Source organism: Narcine bancroftii, chromosome 11 (genome assembly GCF_036971445.1).
Source record: "Narcine bancroftii isolate sNarBan1 chromosome 11, sNarBan1.hap1, whole genome shotgun sequence".
In the NCBI taxonomy this organism is placed as follows: Eukaryota; Metazoa; Chordata; class Chondrichthyes; order Torpediniformes; family Narcinidae; genus Narcine; species Narcine bancroftii.
The window spans coordinates 35,197,160-35,210,914 of NC_091479.1; the positions used below are offsets into that span (position 1 = coordinate 35,197,160).

The following is a 13,755-nucleotide window of genomic DNA, read 5'->3' on the forward strand; positions in this document are numbered from 1 at the left end:
AAAGGGTTCGTTTCGTCGCCCTCAATCGGCACATGCGTATCTGCAACATATGCGCGAACTCACCACGCATGCGCAAACAAGACTTGCCAATCACCTGACCCCGCCCCTTCCCGCTGCAAGTAACCCCGCGGCCTCCAGCCTCGCCCTGTCGGCGGCATCAGGCCTTGCACCGACGCCTCGGCTCCACCCAAACACCCCGCCGGTACCGGCCGCTCCCGGGTGGGGCCCGGTGGGCTGCGGGTCGCCCGCTTACCCTGGACCGCGCGGCTGTGGAAGGTTCCGGCGCCTCCGCCAACTTACTCCCATTCGCTCCCGAGGCGACACGACGGACCCGGAGCAGACGACGCTGCCGCAAACGTCCCGCCTCCTCACATCAAGAGCCAATCAACCCGCGAACCCGCCCATCAATCCAACCCGACTTCAGGGTCTAATCAAATAGCGGCCTCACCGAATCAACCCGTTGCCTCGCGTAACTGAAGCAACCAATCAGCGAGCGAGCGAGCGAATACACAGGTGAACCCAATCAGCATCAGAAGACAAATCAAGCAGTCGAAGGATCAGAAGACCCTTCGGCCCTTCCACTTTTTACTAATCCAACAACAATCAAATCCTTGGGAAACACAGGATCACTTTGTCTTGGCTCCAGGATTCCTCTGATCTCAAGCAATACATTGTACCCCAACTGCAAGGGAGACTATTTATTCTCAATCTTTCCTTCATATTTATTACCGCTTCCAATTTAATGTCTGCTACTTTTTTCAAAGTATCTACATCTAAGTTCAATGCATATGATCCCTCTACGAGTGGGTACGGCAATAAACTCATCACAAGTCCATGGATCCCAATTTCAAATGCACCTTCAAAAGCGGAGAGAATTCCAAGGATATTACATTTTCATTGAAGACATATCTTAAAGTCTAAGCAGCTGATCGGTTATTGGGAAATTGTGACACTTGGTGTTCGGCTCCTTTGCATTATCCTCTCTTGATCCGTGCTGCTGTGTCCTCTCATAATGTTGTAAGGTCATCTCCCTTTTTACCAACGACCAAGAGATCCACATTCAAACTTTCCTTCTATCACCTGCTTAAAACACCCCAGAAACAAATCTGACGATTTTTGTGCACTTCTCATGCTTCAGGTAAGGAAACTGTACACGTGACTCCCGATGTAAGATGAGCAAGACCATTCGATGTGAACTTGGAGCGTGTGCGCTACTGTGATGGGTGTAAAGGCGGACACACGCCCAAAAAAATCAAAGTCAAAGACTCCTTTATTACACTCGCAGCTCTGCTTCTATTCTCTCCCTGCTGCTATCGACTGGAGTGATGTCACATCCATGCCGGCCTCCAATTGTTCGGTGTTCCCTTCTTTGTTGATTCCTGCCGTGCGCGTTGTCCCCTGGTATGAAAGTTGTTGGTCCCCGTGGACTCTGAACAGTTGCCACATTCGTCGGCCATCTTGTGTACAGGGTGGCATCCCAGTTAGCATGATGCCCCACCTCCCTAGAACCAGCGCTGTTCGCTGCTTTCGGTCGCCTATATCTGGGTCGTGGGGGGTGAATTTGCTAATGTCCAGATGTGCTGGTTTGAGGTGGTCAATGGTGAAAGTCTCTTCCTTCGCACCGATATCCAGCACACTCACCATGATGTGTGGAATGAATGATACACACCCGTGAAGTCGAAGTCGAAGACTGGTTCGTTGAACTGGCAGCTCTGCTTATATACTCTCTCGCTAGTGATGACAGGTCTTTCGAGACGGCAAAGCCAGCCTCGGATTGGTGGGTGTTCTCGCCATTGCTCATTGCTTCCCACTGTGTGGGATGTCACCTGGGACGAAGATGATTGGTTGCCGCAGGATCTGTGTAGTCACCGCGTTCGTCATCCATCTTGTGTACTGGCTTTCGTCCTGGTGAGCAGGCCGCCTCAACCATATATTGTGGAAGAATATGGACCCCATATTTAGAAAGGGTGGCTCTAACATTCCCTTTCTCCTTAAGGCCTCAGTTTTTGAAAAGGAACGTTAAAGTAATTGGTTCTCCTGTTGGGGGTCCCTTGTCCTCATTTTTCTTCTTTTTCTTTTAGCAAGGGGATGGAGGGCAGATGGGGTGGTTTAATCGGGGGGGGGGAATTTCTTTATTCCTTCTTTTAACTATGACAAGTGTATTTATATTTGATTTGTGTTATTATTAATTGTGTGAATTCTTTGTGGATTTTATTTATAATTAATATTTTTAAAAAATGATCAGAGGTCAATCCACAGGACGTAAAGTGGCCTAGAGCAACACTGGGGACACCCTCCTGCTCCCCACCATCACAAATATCAATGTGATCCACTATGATCATTGACAAAATCATCGAGGACCCCTTCACCCGGCCAACAGCATCATCCAGCTATTCCCGTCGGGAAAGAGATCCAGGAATTTCAGAGCCAGTACCTCCAGGCCCAGGAACAGCCTCTTCCTCCAGGCAGGGAGAACGTGGAACGATTGATGAGCTGCTCATACAAATACTCCTCCACTCTGCTATTTACTCAACAATATCGAGTAATTTTTCTGGTCGTGCTGCACATGTATCATTTGTCTGTTGTGTGAGGGCTTGGTTGTGTGTTTGCGTATGTTTATCCCAAGAACTCTGTTTTATCAGGTCGTACTTGTGCTATCCAAGGGTAATAAATTTGATCTTGTACTCTGGAGCGGGTGCAGAATAGATTTCCTGGATCGGAGAATGTATCTCATGAAGCAAAGTTGACTGAGTAGGGCTTTTCTCTTCCCCTCCCCCAACCCCGCAAACTTGACTTTATTTACAAATATTTTCCAAAGAGGAAGACCGTTCCGTCTTTTCTCCTCCTCCTGTTGTATCCAGATATTCCCTTCACTACACATTGCTGCATACGTCTCTGTTTACCTTCATTGCCACCACTTTGATACCGTGTGGTTACTGCCCCCCTCTGCTGTTGGAGGAGTTCCCCTTGCTCTCAGCCTCTCAGTGCACGGTTATGGAAGGATTATGATCCATCCCCTTAGTGCCTTCGTGCTGGCTACGCCAAGCCTCCGTGCATCCCTCAGCATGTACCCCTGCAGCCTGGAATGTGCCAGTCGGCAGCGGTCCCTCCCCGACATATCCGCTTGCTGAAAGACTGACAGGACACGTTTAACATAGAACATGAGAGCACAGTACAAGCACTTCAGCCCGCGATGTTGTGCCGACCGATGTATTCATACCAAAATAAAAGTAACTAACCCCTTCCTCCCTCATAACCCTCCATTTTTCTTTCATCCACATGACTCAGAGCCTCTTAAATACCCCTAAGGTTTCAGCCTTCACCACCACCCCAGTTCTAGGGCTCGTCCCTTGTCCATGACCTGGTACACATACACTGCATTCCCTCCCCTTGTCACCCTCCTGCTCCCCCCACCCTGAGCCAGTAGTGAAGGTGGTTTCTGTCCCAACAGGTGTTGCGGAGCTCATCCAGGGAGCAGATCTGGGAGATGAACCTAAACTGCAACGAATTCAGCTTCCCGCAGATCAAAGCACGTCCGTGGGCCAAGGTGAGTGACCGGAGGTGAACCAGAGCTCCAGGGGTGGTTTTGTCCTCTGGGTCCTTCCCTAATACTGTCCCCTGTCACCCACCTGGCCCTTCCCCAAAGCCCTCATCTCCCACCAGGCCTGTCCCCAAACCCCTCCCCCTGCTGAGATCATCCCCAAAATACTGTCAGGCCTGTCAACAAAGCCCCTATTCCCCACTGGGCCCATCCCCAATGCTCCACCCATTGCTTGGACCGTCTCCAGAGCTCCTGTCTCCCACCAGGGCTTTCAACAAGCCCCTGTCCCACAACATGACCAGCCAAAAGTCCCTGTCCCCGTCCCCCACGCCAATTCACCTGTATCCAGGTCTGTCCTCCCACCAGACCAGTTCCCTCACTGGGACCCTCTCCAATCGATTACCCATCACAACTACCCCACCAAAGTTCTTTAACCTTCCCCTTCCCCCACCCACAGGCCTTGGTATCTGAGCTGCTCCTAGGACCCCTAGACAGTAGAGATGTGGGGAGGGCAGTGGTCCATCTCCTTCCCGTTGACAATGTCCCATACCTTCACAAAACTAGGGAATCCCCTGACCCTTGGCACACAGATATCTATCCCATCTGAGCCAGTCTTCTCTCTCTCTCTCTCCCCCACCCACCATCCTGGAGAATGTGGCCCAGTTCAGCTAGCTGCTACAGTACACACTGCCCTTCACCTCTTCCCCAGGACTCCTGCTCCCACTTGTCCTTCAACGAGCTGTGTGCCCACAGCCAGGAGCTTCCCCCTCCTAGTTACCCTTGGCCCTGTGGGTGAGTGGGTGGGACATGACAAGGGTTTGTAGGTGGTGGAATTGGGGTAAGAAAGTTTGGGTGAGACCTGGGAAAGAGAACGGTGATCATCCGGCCGGTGTGAGGCATTGAAGACGGAGTCAATGGGCAGTCCCCTGCCGGGTCCATCCCCAGCATGTCTATCTCCAAAACTGACCCCGCCAGGTCCATCCTCAATATCATCCCCTGCCGGGTCCATCCACAATCCCGTTCCCTGCTGGGTCCAACCCCAAAACCGTCCCCCGCTGAATCTGTCCCCAATACCGTCCCCCGCCGGGTCCATCCCCAATTCTGTGCACGCCGGGTCCATCCAAAATCCCGTCTCCCTCCGAGTCCATCCCCAATCCCACCCCCCGCTGGGTCCATCCCCAATCTTGTCCCCCACTGGGTCCAACCCCAATACCATCCCCCACCTGATCCATCCCAATACCATCCCCCACCGGATCCATTCCCAAACGCATCCCCGCCGGGTCCATCAACATCCCATCTCCAATCCCCAATGCCATTCCCAACTTGGTCTGTCACTAATTCTTTTGCCCGACAGGTCCTCCCACAAACCCACTGGTCTCTCCCCAAAGCCCCTGACCCCCACCAGGTCCATTTCCAAAGCCATTGTCCCCCACCGGCTGGACCCCAAAACTCCTGCCTCCCCACGGGATCTGTCCTGAAGCCCCAGCCCTCATGTGTGTCATGTCTGTCCTCCCACTGGACCGATCCTCTCGATCACCATTCAGAACTACCCCACCCCAATTCCCGAACCTCCCCCTTCCCCCACTGACAGGCCTTGGAACCTGAGCTGCTCCTGGGATCCCCAGATGGTGGAGATGTGGGGAGGGCAGTGGTCCAGTCTCCTTGCCGGTGGCAGTGTCCCAGACCTTCACCGAGCTGGGGAATTCCCTGACCCTTGGCACCGGGACATCTGTCCCATCTGAGCCAGTTCTCTCTCTCCCCCCACCCTGGAGGCTGTGACCCTGTGTAGCTGGCTGCTACAGTACACACTGCCCTTCACCCCTTGCCCCAGGACTCCTGCTCTCACTTGTCCTTCGACAAGCTTTGTGACTACAGACTGGACCTTCCCCCACCTTGCTACCCTTGGCCCTGTGGGCGAGTGGGTGGGCCATGACGAGGGGGTTGTAGGTGGTGGAATTGGGTAAGAAAATTTGGGTGAGAGCCAGGAGAGACTGGTGATCATCTGGCCAGGGAGAGGCATTAGGGACAGAGTCACTGGGCAGGGGTCAGAGTCTCAGGGAAACAAGGGCACTGGAATTGGAAGCAATCACAGCTCATGGAAAGTAGGAGGAAGAACCCTGGGAATAATTGAGAGTGGCGAGGTTAGTGCCACAGTTAGAAAAACGCTGATAAGGGGCCAGCGAGCCGGGTTCAAATTTGACACTGTCTCTGGGGAGTTGTACATTCTTCCTGTGTCTGCGTGCATTTCCACCAGTTGCTCCTGGTCCTTCCACCATTTAAAACGGGGTTTGTAGGTCATTGGTGTAATTGAGTGGTTGTGGCTCAGAGGCTGAAAGGGCCTGTTCCCGGGCTGCATGTGTCAATCTTAAATCTCCATCTAAAATGATAGTCCTGCCTGTCATGAATTATTTAAGGATTCAACTCAAAAGTGTGGACAAGATAGACAACTCCGAAACCATCCTTTTGGCCCTTCTTTTCTGATGGCCAAGCTGCTTGCAAACAGTCCATATCCCTCTCATCCTTTTCATTCCACGGACCCATTCAACTCGCATTGCATTGTCAATTTCATGGCCTGTTGGAAGAAGTTATTTCCCTGTCTGGCAGCCTGATTTTGTTCCTCCATATCTCCTTCCTGATGGTAGTGGGTCAAAGATGCAGTGTGCTGGATGTCTGCGGGTCTATTTACAGGCCCCATCCCAGGACAATCAGAGGCCCCTTGTCTCGAAGTCCCATCCATGTGGCCCCTCACTCATCAATCCCTCGTCGGTACACAACTATCCCCTCCTACCTACCTCTACCAGCCCTTAGTATCCTCATGACAGTTCCAGGCACCTGTTATGTCGACCCTTGATGACCTGCGCCAGCTCTAATTTGGACCCTGGCCTCACCTAAACCATTGGAATAACCTGCGCCTTCTACCCTTGAGAGCCTGAGGGAATCTGCACCCTCAGCAGCATCCTGCTGGTGCACCATCGAATGCCCTCCATCCCCTTCCACGGGTTCCCTGCTGTTATCATGCTCCTGGATGGACCCCACCCTGGAAAAACTACCCATATTTTCACTGATCCCTCTGTACCTCTACATTCCGTCCAGGGGTCAGGGTTGTGCTGTGGGACTGGTGGAGAATAAAACAACAATATCAGGAGACACTGAGCAGTGTAGAGACCCCCAGATCTCCAAGAAGGGGACAGTGCAGAGACCCCCAGCTCCAGGAGACAGGGAGCAGCACAGAGACCCCCCAGTTCTGGGAGACCGGCTGAGTTGTACACAAGTCTGTAAGTGGCTGGACCAGGAAGTATACAAATCTATGTTCCAGGGTAAACTGGAACAAAAGCGAGGAATGCACTTTGGTAAATCAGTCCGCTGTCCTCTTCACAGTCAGATCTGACTACCTGAAGGTGTCAGGGAACTGGCTTGGAGAGGCCGAGGCATGCAACAAAAAAATGGTCAGAGCCGATTGTAAAAGTCCACCAGAAACTGGGTCTGTGGGAATGACATTCCCTCTCAGTAATGGGGAAGAACCTGGTCATCAGGTGCAAGGTGCTCTCGGTACTGCTGCGTGTGATGCAGGCGTGGCCCATCCCACACACCTCTGCCCTGGCTATTACCAGAGCAGTTTCCCTCTTCATGTGGGGGTCCAAAATGGATGGAGTGGGAAGGAGGTCCATGTACATCACCAGACTATGGTGTTATGAGCCCAAAGGACCCCAAAACCCAGCAGCAATAGACATTCACCAGGACGAGTCATTATTTAAAAATAAGTTGTTTTATTTATCTTTTAAAATGAAAACAGAATCAAACTTTAACTTATCTCTATTAACTTAACTAACCTTAATCCCCTTCTAAGTCTAAGTGCACGTGTATGATGTGTGTGTAAATTTAAGAAAAGTTATTTGGTTCACAGTTCAATCTCATTTCTCATTCTTCTAAGTTCATTGGTTGGAGGCAATTCTAATACTGTGCACAGAATTGAACATGTATAAAGTTCATCAGGCTTTGCCACTTAGGAAAGTTCTGTAGGGTTTGCAGAGAGAGGTTTGTTGTTCCAGGATTTTCACAACTGAGCTACCACCATTAGTTACCTCAATGTGTCGCTGATAAAACTTGGCCCATCAGGGTTCTCCAGATGATAACTTCTTTCTTTCAGGCTAGCACTGTGGTCCTTCCTGTTTCACTTATTCCGAGAGTAACATCAGGCAGCTAGCACTTCCAGCGAGCACCTAGGATTAGGTGGAGGTTAAACATGTGGCTCAAGGGGTGGAGTCAGAGACTGGGTTTCAATTCTTGGACAACTGGGACCTTTTTTGGGGAAGCTGGGACCTATACCATAATGATGGGTGACATCTTAATCTCAGACGGGACCAGACTCCTGGCGGGGGCATTTGCTAGGGCTGTCAGGAGGGGTTTAAACTAGTATGGTTGGGGACAGGGTTTCAAGTTTGGCAGGATGGTAGGGTGAGGATTAGTAGGATAAGGAAAGAGACAAGTTTAGATAATTTGAGCGAGGAAAAGCAGGAAGTAGTAAACAGATACTGCAGTGAAAAATGTGAGAATGGTATAGAGGAGGATATGCAGAAGGTAGGATGTCGGAGATCCCTGAGTTGTATTTATTTTAATGTGAGGAGCGTAGTAAGGAAGCTGGATGAGATAAAGGTGTGGATTGACATGTGGCATTATGATGTGTGGCCATTAGCGAGATATGGTTGAAAGTAGGTTGTGACTGGCAGTTGAATGTTCCAGGATTTCGCTGCTTTAGATGTGACAGAGTTGGTGGATTAAGAGGGGGAGGTGTGGCATTACATGTCAGCGATGATATTACAGCAGTGCTGAGGCAAGATAGACTGGAGGGCTCATCAAGAGAAGCAGTATGGGTAGAGCTGAAAAATAAGAAGGGTGAGGTTATTATTATGGGGATTATTAAAGGCCTCCAAATGGGGAAAGGGAACTAGGAGAGCAAATGTGCAAGGAAATAGGTGGGATATGCAGGTGAAATAGGGTGGTGTTGGTTGGGGATTTCAATTTTCCAAATATTGATTGGGAAATGCAGTCAATAAAAGGGCAGGATGACTTAGTATTTATGCATTGTGTTCAGGATTGCTTTTTGCAGCAATATGTTGAGATGCTAACTAGAGTGGGAGCAGCGTTTGATCTGTTGTTTGGGAATGCAATGGGGCAGGTGACAGAGGTGAGCGTTAGGGAGAACTTTGGATCCAGTGATCAGGCTTTGCCACTCAGGAAAGTTCCATGGGGTTTGCAGAGAGAGATTTGTTGTTCCAGGATTTTCACAACTGATCTAACACCATTAGTCAGCTCAATGTGTCGCTGATAAAACTTGGCCCATCAGGTTCTCCAGATGATAATATCGTTCTTTCAGGCTAGCACAGTGGTCCTTCCTGTTTCACTTATTCCGAGAGGAACATCAGGCTGCTAGCACTTCCAGAGAGCACCTAGGATTAGGTGGAGGTTAAACATGTGGCTCAAGGGGTGGAGTCAGAGACTGGGTTTCAATTCTTGGACAACTGGGACCTTTTTTGGGGAAGCTGGGACCTATACCATAATGATGGGTGACATCTTAATCTTAGAGGGACCAGTCTCCTGGTGGGAGCATTTGCTAGGGCTGTCAGGAGGAGTTTAAACTAGTATGGTTGGGGACAGGGTTTCAAGTTAGGCAGGACGGTAGGGTGAGGGTTAGTAGGATAAGGAAAGAGACAAGTTTAGATAATTTGAGCGAGGAAAAGCAGGAAGTAGTAAACAGATACTGCAGTGAAAATTGTGAGAATGGTAGATAGGAGGATATGCAGAAGGTAGGATGTAGGAGATCCCTGAGTTGTATTTATTTTAATGCGAGGATTAATGTGGATTGACATGTGGCATTATGATGTGTGGCCATTAGCGAGACATGGTTGAAAGAAGGTTGTGACTGGCAGTTGAATGTTCCACGATTTTGCTGCTTCAGATGTGACAGAGTTGGTGGATTAAGAGGGGGAGGTGTGGCATTACATGTCAGGGAGGATATTACAGCAGTGCTGAGGCAAGATAGACTGGAGGGCTCGTCAAGAGAGGCAGAAAAATAAGAAGGGTGAGGTTATTATTATGGGGGTATATTATAAGCCTCCAAATGGGGAAAGGAAACGAGGAGAGCAAATGTGCAAGGAAATAGGTGGGATATGCAGGTGAAATAGGGTGGTGTTGGTTGGGGATTTCAATTTTCCAAATATTGATTGGGAAATGCAGTCAGTGAAAGGGCAGGATGGCTTAGTATTTATGCATTGTGTTCAGGATTGCTTTTTGCAGCAATATGTTGAGATGCTAACTAGAGTGGGAGCAGCGTTTGATCTGTTGTTTGGGAATGCAATGGGGCAGGTGACAGAGGTGAGAACTTCGGATCCAGTGATCATTTTGACATACTCTTAAGAACTTGAAGAGGGAAATTAGAAAGGGAAAAAGAAGGGATGAGGTGTCCATAGCTAATAAGGCGAAGGTGAATCCTCAGGGTTTGTTCAGATATGTGAACAGTAAACGGAGGGTTAAACATAGAATAGGTCGACTGGATGATGGGACCGGAAACTATGTCAGGAACCGTATGAGATGGAGAAATATTGAACAATTTGTTCTCGTCTGTATTCACGAGGGAAACGGACATTGGGCAATACAAGATAAGAGAGGCAAAGGGGTTAGTTATGGAAAGGATAAGGATTAGTAAAGTGAGAGGTTTGGAGCTTCTTGGGTCAATTAAGCTGGATAAGTCTCCTGGTGCTGATGGGATTTTTCCCAGGACTTTAAGGGAGGTCAGGGAACAAATAGCGGGGGCACTGACAGCAATTTTTCAAAGATCACTGGAGGAGGGTGTGGTGCCGTGGGATTGGAGGGTTGCAAATATAGTTCTATTGTTCAAAAAAGGCAGTAGGTGGAGTCCAAGTAATTATCGGCCAGTAAGTTTGACTTCCGAGTGGGGAAGATTATGGATGGTATACTTCGAGATAGTATGTACAAATATCTGGATAGGCAGGGATAGATCAGGGGCACCCAGCATGGGTTTTTGAAAGAAAAGTCATGTTTGATGAATCTTGTTGAATTTTTTTGAAGAGTTGACAAGAAAAGTGGATGAAGGTCGGGTGGTTGATGAGATCTATTTGAATTTTAGTAAGGCTTTTGATAAGGTGCTGCATGTAAGGTTATTTAGGAAGGTTCAGTCATCAGGGATTAATAGATAGTGGGATGGGTTCAGAAGTGGCTGGGAGATAGACAGCAGAGAGTCATGGTGGGCAACTATATGTCATGTTGGAAGCCTGTGACAAGTGGAGTGCCTCAGGGATCGATGCTGGGTCCCTTGTTGTTTATCATTAATATTAATGATTTAGAGGAGGGTGTGGTTAGCTGGGTAAGCAAATATGCAGACGATACGAAAATAGGGGGAGAGGTGGACAGTGAGGTAGATTTTCTTGTTTGGAAAAGATGGCAGATGGAATTTAATGTTGACAAGTGTGAGGTGCTGCATTCCGGAAAAAAAAATAAAAAATAGAACATATGCAGTTAAAGGGAGGGGGTAGAGGAATGAAGAGGAACAGAGGGATCTTGGAGTTATGGTACAGAGTTCACTGAAGGTGGGTTCCCAGGTAGACAGGGTGGTTAAGAAGGCAAATGACATGCTGGCCTTCATAAATCATAGCATAGGCTAGAGTGCAGCTGTTTAAGGCATTGGTGAGGCCATGTTTGGAGAATTGTGTTCCGTTCTGGTCTCCAAATTATAGGAAGAATATAGATAAGGTGGAGAATGTGCAGAGATTTATAAGAATGTTGCCTGGCTTCTTTCTTCTTTGGCTTGGCTTCGCGGACGAAGATTTATGGAGGGGGTAAAAAGTCCACGTCAGCTGCAGGCTCGTTTGTGGCTGACAAGTCCGATGCGGGACAGGCAGACACGATTGCAGCGGTTGCAAGGGAAAATTGGTTGGTTGGGGTTGGGTGTTGGGTTTTTCCTCCTTTGCCTTTTGTCAGTGAGGTGGGCTCTGCGGTCTTCTTCAAAGGAGGTTGCTGCCCGCCAAACTGTGAGGCGCCAAGATGCACGGTTTGAGGCGTTATCAGCCCACTGGCGGTGGTCAATGTGGCAGGCACCAAGAGATTTCTTTAGGCAGTCCTTGTACCTTTCCTTTGGTGCACCTCTGTCACGGTGGCCAGTGGAGAACTCGCCATATAACACGATCTTGGGAAGGCGATGGTCCTCCATTCTGGAGACGTGACCCATCCAGCGCAGCTGGATCTTCAGCAGCGTGGACTCGATGCTGTCGACCTCTGCCATCTCGAGTACTTCGACGTTAGGGGTGTAAGCGCTCCAATGGATGTTGAGGATGGAGCGGAGACAACGCTGGTGGAAGCGTTCTAGGAGCCGTAGGTGGTGCCGGTAGAGGACCCATGATTCGGAGCCGAACAGGAGTGTGGTTATGACAACGGCTCTGTATACGCTTATCTTTGTGAGGCTGTTGTGAGAATGTTGCCTGGCTTACAGCATCTGGATTACAGGGAGAGATTAAGGAGACTGGGACTTTATTCATTGGGACGTAGACGAATGAGAGGGGACAATATAGCTATTTAAAATTATGAAAGGAATAGATAGACGAGACATAGACAGACACTTTCCCGTGAGGGAAGGGAAGGTTGGAACAAGAGGCCATGAGTTAATGGTAAGGAGGCAAAACTTCTGGAGAAATTTTAGAGGATGCTTCTTCACTCAGAGAGTGGAGGCAGAATGGAATGATCTTCCGAATGAGATAGTTGCGGCAGGGTCCCTTCTGTCATTTAAGAGAAGGTTGGATGTGTACATGGAGGTGAGGGGGTTGGAGGGATATTGGCGGAAATCAGGAGGATTGAGCTAGTGGAGTTGTTCTAGTGAACCGGTGCGGTCTCAAAAGGCTGACATGGCCTGTTTCTGCTCTGTAAATGGTTATATGGTTGCATGGTGCCACAGTTTTCATTTCAATGTCCCATCTCTCGTTACACAACTCTCTGCTCTCCACGTTCATGCTGCACATTTCTTCACTGCTGTTATGGCTGGACTCAGAAAATGTTTTTGATATTTATTCAACTTCAGTTTTGTATCTGCTTCATATCTCTGACCAAGCTCAAATATTCTCACATCCTTTTGTATTTTAATCTTCATAATTTGTCCTAATAATAGACTGAAATCCTTCCACTTTTACACAGGTCCAAACCGAAAGGAAAGAAAAGTCTCAATCACCTGATTACATTGAAAACATTTCTCGGAATAATTGGAGATAGTCCATTTAATTTATATGTAGTATGGCAGAATTGATGTGGAGATTTTTATTTTTATATCTGGCATTAATCATATTTGTAACACTCTTGACACAATCCTGACCCTATTTCTTCTTGAATTTGTATATTTCAATCTTCACACCACTCTGAACAGCTTCTTTCTGAAATCGTCACATCCAAGCCCGACTCCCATCTTTCTCCTGACCTCTGCTATCCTAGTTTTGGATTTTCTCTCTGGAGAGCATCATACATTTCATTGATAACTTTGTGTGTATTTCCCATCCAACTCTTTGTTCCATTTCACTAATTTTAGGTGGCGTCAATGTTGGTCCCTATCTTTCTCATAAGAACGATCTAAGCGGGAGAAAACAGAAGAAGGTCCCACTTGCCTCTCCATATTTGTGTTTAATTGTTTGAAGAATTTCTTCCATGTAGCGTCTTCAAAATATCTTATACTCTGTCATAACATAAATTTAATATTCTATTGCCTCTGTTCATAGGCAATAACACATTTTGACATACTTTGCTTCCCCTCCTCCATTGTTGTCACATTCGTGTGGGTCCCACAGATTAAGAACCAGACCAAAGCGGAGGTACAAAGCACACATTTATTTCGGGGATGGAAACAGGACAACAGGGTTGATATGTTAGGCAAGCCTCTACACTTCTAATTAGGACGGAGAAACCGACAGAGACGGGGAAATTACATGAACATACACATTCAACATTCAGGATCAAGGTGATAAAAGGTGAGAAGGAATGCAGTGGTCATTGGGTCTCCATTGTCAGAGGTACAGACAAGAGATTCTGTGAGCCAGATAGGTATACCCACATGGCGTGCTGCCTCCCTGGTGCAAGGGTACAGGAATATCTCAAATCGGGTCCAGAGTATTCTGAAAGGAGACTGTGAGCAGCCTGATGTCTTGGTATATGCCTCATTGGGT

General features: G+C 48.4%; 1 long non-coding RNA gene across 1 annotated transcript in view; it reads left to right on the top strand.

Moving 5' to 3' along the window:
• Positions 1-1,009: 1,009 nt before the first annotated feature.
• LOC138745724 (uncharacterized) overlaps positions 1,010-13,755 on the top strand; it is a 30,004-nt gene continuing 17,258 nt past the window's right edge. The window contains exons 1-2 of the long non-coding RNA XR_011346451.1: positions 1,010-1,138; positions 3,452-3,547. This is a non-coding gene — a long non-coding RNA (uncharacterized lncRNA). The remainder of the gene's footprint in view (positions 1,139-3,451; positions 3,548-13,755) is intronic.